Below are 8072 nucleotides of genomic sequence, written 5' to 3'. Positions count from 1 at the left end.
GATGTAATTTAGATAACTTAGTTAACAACCATTCACCTTTCTTTATATCTGGTAATCTAATGACAAAGATTTAGTACATTATAACGCCCGTGTTCCATGGATCGATATCTGGCTCTTACCAATACTTTGCTGCATATATGACGGGATACACTTGTCCTTTGTTGTATGTGTTTTAATGTTAAGGTATAAACCATTTTTATAAATATAAAACACATTTCGTCGCATGTGAAGATACTGTAAATAAATATGTGTGTTAGCATGCGCGTCAAATACCCTTATGTGCAAGGCACAGGACTATATTTAACAAAAAAATCTGACTGGGTTAGGGCTAAAGGACATAACTTGTAAGATTTTGAAACGTTAAGGAGAGAACTCGTCAATTTTAAAGGCAAAGGATAACGCCTGCAATTTGGTACAAACATAAAGGACAAAATTTGTAATTTACTCTATTTTTTATATATAAATAATTACAAAACTGTCATTATTAAAATTTCTAAGATCTAAACAATTAATGGCTCAGATTAGTTCACACAGTTCACTCTCAACCAATGTTTACGCTAGAACCATACCCTATATATATATATATATATAGAAAAAGTGTAACGTACAATAGGGCTTATCGTACGATACGTACACGATCATCCCAGCCGTTTGATCTGGTGCGGATTTGGTGCGAATTCAATCTTCGCATGTTATAAAAAGGCAAATGAAATCGCATGACTTGAAAATGCAATGAAATCGCATGTTTGAAATCCCATGCAAATGAAATCGCATGTGAAAAAATGATTAGCATGGGGTAATGTGAAAAATGGCATGGGGTGTGTAGATGGACAAAATCGCATGTGAAAAAATGGCTAGCATGGGGTAATGTGAAAAATGGCATGGGGTGTGTAGATGGACAAAATCGCATGTGGAAGATTGAATTCGCACCAGATCGTACGGCTGGGCTGATCGCGTACGTATCGTACGATAAGCCCTATTTTACGTTAACTGACCTCTCTCTCTCTCTCTCTCTATATATATATATATATATATATATATATATATATATATATATAGGATTAGGTTCATTTGTGAACAACTTCTTGAGAGTGAACTAGTCTTAGCCCTTGATCATTTTTTAGATTAAAAATGTAAGATTGACATTAGCCAACTATCTATATCTCTAATAAAGCAAACCATTGGGGGACACATGTCACCCAATGGTGCAAGCCAACTAAGCAGACACATAGGCAATGAGGTGGCAAATCTCAAATGAGAGGACATGTGGCATAGCTCTGCTTTGATTATTGGTGTATGCTTCTTATGTACGTTTCTACTACTATCTATCTCTCAATCTTTCAATCATCGTTCCTTTCCTCATTCAAAACCCTAATCGCTGAATCGGCTCTTATGGAGTTCAATTGACCCTGTGCGACAATGTTTAATCAATCTTCAATACTCAATAGTGAACATCCACGGTAATGATTCCTTGATCTTCTTCTTTTATGATGGATTGAATGAATCATCGACGATTTCTTATATCTTTCATCGACTCATAATAGTTGGGTGTCAGTTTTTCTATTTCAAATTCCATAAACCCTAACCAAACCCAGTCCCCCCTAAATTTATCGTCTCCTCCACCCCAACACATAAACCCTAATTCACCACATAACGACCTGCAATCGTTTAACAGAAAGCATGTTGCGAAGGAACGTGAGGCTGAGAAGAGAGTATCTGTACAGGAAAAGTTTGGAAGGCAAAGAACGGTTGCTCTATGAGAAGAAACGCAAAATCAAATAAGCTCTTGAAGGTTTATTTCTCTTCTTTTTCATTGATTCTTCATGTTTTGGTTTATTGATGATTTGATTTGATGTGGTGTATGTACAGAGGGGAAACCGATTTCGACTGAGCTTCGGAATGAAGATGCTACTCTGCGTCAAGAGATTGACCTTGAAGATGAACGAACTGCAGGTACGTTTCGTTCTGTATGTTTTATGAAAATTGAGATGATATATATGCATATACTTGTGTTAGGTTTGTATCATAAGATGGATATGCTTGCTAAGTTTGAAGCTAGAAGTTATATTTCTGATTGCTTTGATAACTGTTTTATAAAAGTAGTTTTTGTGCTGTGTGGATAATTTAGGGGAATTTGTTCAATTTTGAAGTGAAATCTGCTGACCCCACTTGGGAAAGTAGTTAAAAATTGGTTTTTTTGGTGGGTTTGATTTGTTTTGAGTGTTTGAGGATCAAAGCAAGAGATTTTGTGTTATTTTATTGGATTTTTAAGGTGGGTTTGATTGTTTGATGATTAAAAGAAAGTTTTTTTTGGGGTTAATTTTGATGAGTTTTGAAGTTCTTGATGTTGTTTTTATGAATTGATTGAATAAAGTGGATTTAGTAGGTTAAAGTTGAGTTATGGTGACTGATATTAAAGGGGATACATGGTTAAACGATGAGGTGTCTGGAACCAACTTTATGTGTTTAGTCATTTCCTATCAGTGGCAAGAGAATGCCAATGGTTTCTTCTCCTCTTCAGGAAACTAACTTATCAAATCCGCAAAACATGGTTTGGTTAAAGTCATGTTTTATCACAAATAGTGAAACTATTTGAGTTATAGAACATTAGCTTTATATGTATCAAATAAATGTTAACCATCAAGCAAATATCCAGTATATATTATCATCACGTGCATATAATATGTATGTAATTTTGCCGTTGTGTAGGTATAATTACGCATCTTTTTTGTTTATCATCTTATACTCTCTAGCTACAACTACTTTTGTCAAGCACTTCTTCAAACATCTACAAGACACTTCTTTTTTAAACACTAATGCTACAACTAGCTTTGCAAAACATACCCCTTTTCATAAAGGTTGATATTTTACCATTTTGCGCTCGCACCATTTGTATTATATGCAGTAAAAGTTGCCTTTTTTGTTATTTAAAGCATCTAATAGAGCACAATATGAATTAATGTTTATTCTTATTGGTTTCAGATGAAGATCAACCATAGTGTATGAGAACTTTGTTAATTATTGGGCTCGCAAATCTGCAGATAACGCGAGGCTGCAGCTAGCTAGATTATGCACGTTTTAACCTCAAGCTATGAAGCACGAATTGTAACTGTTGTGATTATTACATCAACATAAAAAAAGCTATGTTGGCAGGGTATATTATGCAGGTTTCCCACTTAAAGCGCACCAAACATTATTTGATTGTGAAAGAGAATCAAGTTAGTTGCTTTTACCCTAAAACTATTGGTTGATTTGAATGACCTTAAATTTGATTTAGTCAGATGAAACTAGAGATCTTAATGTTTGAAAAAGGTAATGCAGTCTATTTTTTATGGTTTTATATCTTCTTTAAATGAGTGAAGGAATTTATTCAATCAATTCGCACTTTAACTGTTCAAAACTAAACTATTTCTTTTTGTTTATGTGAGATTATAACTATACCAGTAGAACTCAAAATATACACGTCGATCAATTAGTACTTATATAGAAGCTTTATTATAAATGAAAATCATGAATCATCTTCTATGATGAGGTTGGTTATACTTCTAAATAGGGATGAGCAAATGGTACCGGGTACCCGTACCTAACTGGTACCGGTACTGAATTTACCGAACCGGGTACATTTTCGGTACCAATTCGGTACCAACTTTTGACATTTTCGGTATCGGTCCGGAACGGTCCCGGTTCGGTATCGGTATTTACCCTTAAATACCGGTATCGAACCTTACCATACCGGGTATATTCGGTACCGGTACCCACTTTTGGGGATTTTCGGTACCGGTTGGTACCAAGCTCATCCCTATTCTCAATGTTTGTCCAGAGTTCAGTTTTTTAATAGATATCGTCAAGTTACATAAAAACATCAAACGTTGTGGGCAAAGTATTTAAAGATTTTCAAATTATAATGTAATTTCATTTTTCTTTTTTATATGTTGTATGTAACGTAATTTCATTTATAATAATATTTATAGAATTTATGATTTATATACTTTAGGATACGATAATCAGGTAGTTAATCTTTTTTTTTGCTATTTTTTAATCATGTTGGTAATCTGTTCAAATATAGTTCGTTCTTTGATCTCTTCTTTGTCCAGCGGTGCTTTGTTAATCGCTGCTTGGTGCGAACCCTATATCCATCCCTGCTTTTTTGGTGAATTGCAAATTGATTGTCTTTGTAGTCTTGATTTGAGATATGTGAATCTATGGTGTTGAGTTGATTGATTCAGTTCTGGATTTTCAGACGAAGGAGGTTGAGAATTGTGATTGTGATTGTTTACAAGGTATATGTTTGTATCTATTTGTGTCTGTATGAGTATGTGCTTTGTTAGATTTATAAGGTTGTTGATATGTGTTTAAATGATGTTAGAAATTATAAATTTGTTTTATTTTGTGGCTTCATTTGGCGTTTTATTTTAAAATGATATACTTTCAGTCTCTTTTATTGTGATTTGTTTAGCTTTAAGTGTAAAGTTCTTTGAACTTTCTGAAGATTTGTTTGTTGTAATTGCTATATTTACTTTTTTATCTACCAAATGTTGATTTTGATAGTAGATAAAAGTTATGAAACGACATCGATTAGAGTTTTTGTTTTGTTTCTTGAACACACCGAATCAATGATGGTTACCGCATCTGTTTTTTATGTTGGGTTTTTGTTTTTAAATTAGTTTGTTATTAGTTTTCTATGTTGTCAAACCCTAATATCGATCTCTTTAAATTCGTTACTCTATTTCACTTCAGATTTCAATTATAATCTAGGGTTTAATTTATGAACTTTATCACTCATGTCTTGTGTTTCAGAGATTGCTAGGGCCTGGTTAGCTGGGTTTGTTGATTTGGATGACGGGCTTGGTTGATGATCATAAATTCATTCGGATTGGAAGGTACTATGAGGATCTTGATTAGTGATATGTACCTTAATTAGCTAACTAGATATCCAACAAGCTAATATTACGCAGCTCAAGGGTTGGTTGGTGTTCATGTATATGTAAATCTTATAATTGAATTATGTGCAATGAAAAATCAAAGTTTCTTTGTGAGTTGAAGAAGTCCGCTAATTAAATCAACAAACACTTAAATGATATAGATTAAATAGTTTATAGGGTTTTTTTCTAATGGTCTTTGGGTTATTCGGGTAAACTTGAATCCAAGCAACAAGAATTGAATAGTTTTCTGTTTTTTTCTTCCAATGTATGTATTTGTACAGAAAAATTTCATTTCAAAGTAAATAATATAGTTTTAGTAATACTCATTTATGTACCATGTTAGCTATTCACACCGAACAACTTTGACAAAGATGTTTGGAAACTATTCGAATCATTTACCAGGCTGTTTGGGGATGAAGGAAAGTTGGCAACACTGGGCATTAGCTGGTCAATGGTCAAATGCAGCTTGAAAGGTATGTCATGTTTGTTTCATTAATTATGGGCTGATACAAGTCTGATTAATGCTTAGCTTCGTTTTAGTCACCTGTTATTTCATTTCCATTTCAAAATCTAATAAGATAATGCTTGAAATGTATTTCAAACATATTAGTCGGAAGGAAGGAAAACGGGTTTGGGCCAAATTAAGTGATTTTTTTTTACCGTAAGATAATGCAGTTTATACCGTAAGACGGCCGTATAAAATTGGACCAGACCATAAAACATTATATATATATATATATATATATTATAGTGGGAATTAGCTTGCATACTTTTATCAATTTGTTAGTGTCTATATTTGTAGCATCAATTGCTCCATGAATTTAAATATTTTCATAATTGAAATAAAAGATTTTTCATTGAATTGTGTATACAGTAGCTTCTGTTCATATAAATTCTTACGAGTCCATGTACACTCATGTGCACAATGTGATTGCATTTTTTATAGGCTAGAACACAAGTAATCATTTAAATGTTTTATTCAAAATTTAGGAATAATACGGTTGCACTTAGACGTAGTGGAATATGACTTCAGAGATACATTTATGATATAGTTTATGTTTTTATAATTTATGCATTTGATATATACAAAAAAAAAAAAATCCAATAGAGCTCAAACCATGAAACCGAATCCAAACCAAACCATAGTAATGGTTCGGTTTACTTTGGTTCAGTTTTAGCTCGCGGTTTGACCTTAAAATCGTCTAAAATCGGGCCATGAACTCCTCTACAGGCAAGATCCATGGTACCGGTACCCAATTTTTAGTATTTCGCTACAGGTTGGTACCAAGCTCATCCTTATATGTAATGTAATGCAATGTTATGTAATTTAGTAACTTAATATAAAAAAGTATATACATTTTATAGTTTTTTAGGCTTTATTTCATTTTATCCTTATATGTAATGTAATGCAATGTTATGTAACTTTGTAACTTAATATGAAAAAGTATATACATTTTATATTTTTTTAGGTTTTAGTTCATTTTATATCTTTTCAAACATGTTCTCAATTGGTTATCATTGTTAAACCATCTTTTGGTTTTTCAGGTACGCAAACTTGAAGAGCATGAAAGAGTTGATTTACATGAGAGTTTACAACAACCTTAACATGTAGATTATTCCTTTGACTGATTACCCCATTGTGGAGAAAGTTTTTTGTTTCTTAACTTCTATGTTTAATTGTTAGACCGAGTATCACATAAGTTACTAATAAAACATCTGATGTTGAATTCAAAGAAGTTTTTAGATATTTATAAAATATTCATGTATTATGTTAGTTCAAACGTCTAATTTTGCTCGCTATTTATACTTTGATTTTTTTTGTCTTCCAATGTATGTATTTTTACATAGTATTAAATTTGAACATAAATAATTGGTTTTTTCCGGGATTTAAATAGTTTTCTGTTTGTTTATTCCAATGTATGCGTTTGTACAGAATATTTCATTTCAAAATAAATAATATAATTTTGGTTGAAGCCCGCGTATTACACGGGCATTAACCTAGTTTTTACTTAAAACATCTTAATTTTCTCATCTCTTAACTCTCTCTTCTCTCTCTCTCTCTCATTTTTAATTATTTCTCTATTATTTTAATTATAAGATATTGAAGGGCTAATGTTTTTTTAATAAACTCGTATGTTCTTTTTAAAATTAAATATTAAACCTAATTAATTTATGTTTTTTAACATATCTGTATACAGGTCAGTATATACAAGACTTATACACTTGTGTATTGTTGTATCTTGTTCCCACGGGTTGGTATAAACCAGATTTATATACCTGTGTATTATTCAAGTACATATATGTATACAAGTTGGTATATACCAAGCCTATACACCTGTGTATTATTCAAGTATATAGTGTATACAGGACAGTATATACTAGACTTATACACTTGTGTATTATTACATATTGTTTTCACTATGCAACTTTTCATCAAACATTGATCTAATACATATATGTATAGAGAATGTAATTAAATATTTTAGTCGTGTTCTAGATGGAACAATATTTGATAATCTTGTATTTTTTTTTTAAATTGTCAAATATTAAGTTAGGTAATTTGTGAGAGGAAAAAGGTATAGAGAATGTAATAAAATATTCTTTTAATTGGAAAGAGAAATCAGTAGAGAGAAAAAAATCAATTAATTAAATGAAAGGAGAGATACAATTATACTCTTGTTTCTGTTAAAATACATGTAAATTACATAAAATAATTACAATCTTGCCACTAAAGAAAAAATCTAGATCTGCAAAATCAATAGTCATGGTAAGTTCATTTTGTCCACAAATACATCATTGTTCACTCATGAACCCTACCATATATATACATATATATGTGTGTGTATATATATATATATACTAAAACACTCTAAAGTGTGAAAACAGTGAGAACGGTTCTGATTCGTCAGATTAAAACCATCTATGGATTAGATTGACATGGTGACGTTTTCGTAAATAACATCAACTTTCTAAAGTGCACATGCTTCATTAAGGGCATAAAGGTAAATGTGCATCTATGAAACCTATCAAACGGGACCGAAACATATATACTTCCCAGAGAAACCTCCTCAACTCTAACAAAAAACGCAAAAACCCTAGAAAACGCGAAGCCACAAATATTATGGCGTCTACAGATCAAACAAGATCCAG

The 8072-nt window shown here is 31.9% G+C and overlaps 1 long non-coding RNA gene across 7 annotated transcripts; it reads left to right on the top strand.

Moving 5' to 3' along the window:
* Positions 1-1284: 1284 nt before the first annotated feature.
* LOC110904850 lies at positions 1285-6696 on the top strand. 7 transcript variants are annotated; one of them, XR_004879058.1, is made up of 7 exons: positions 1285-1792; positions 1870-1953; positions 2983-4280; positions 4798-4880; positions 5325-5395; positions 6154-6199; positions 6468-6696. It is a non-coding gene; the product is annotated as an uncharacterized LOC110904850 (long non-coding RNA). The 7 variants fall into 7 exon arrangements; XR_004879056.1 differs by having other exon boundaries at positions 5266-5395; XR_002572794.2 differs by lacking the exon at positions 6154-6199 and having other exon boundaries at positions 1287-1460; positions 1676-1792.
* The last annotated feature ends 1376 nt before the right edge of the window (positions 6697-8072 follow it).

The sequence above is a fragment of the Helianthus annuus genome, chromosome 14 (genome assembly GCF_002127325.2).
Source record: "Helianthus annuus cultivar XRQ/B chromosome 14, HanXRQr2.0-SUNRISE, whole genome shotgun sequence".
Taxonomy (NCBI): Eukaryota; Viridiplantae; Streptophyta; class Magnoliopsida; order Asterales; family Asteraceae; genus Helianthus; species Helianthus annuus.
This window is presented reverse-complemented; position numbering and strand designations above follow the sequence as displayed.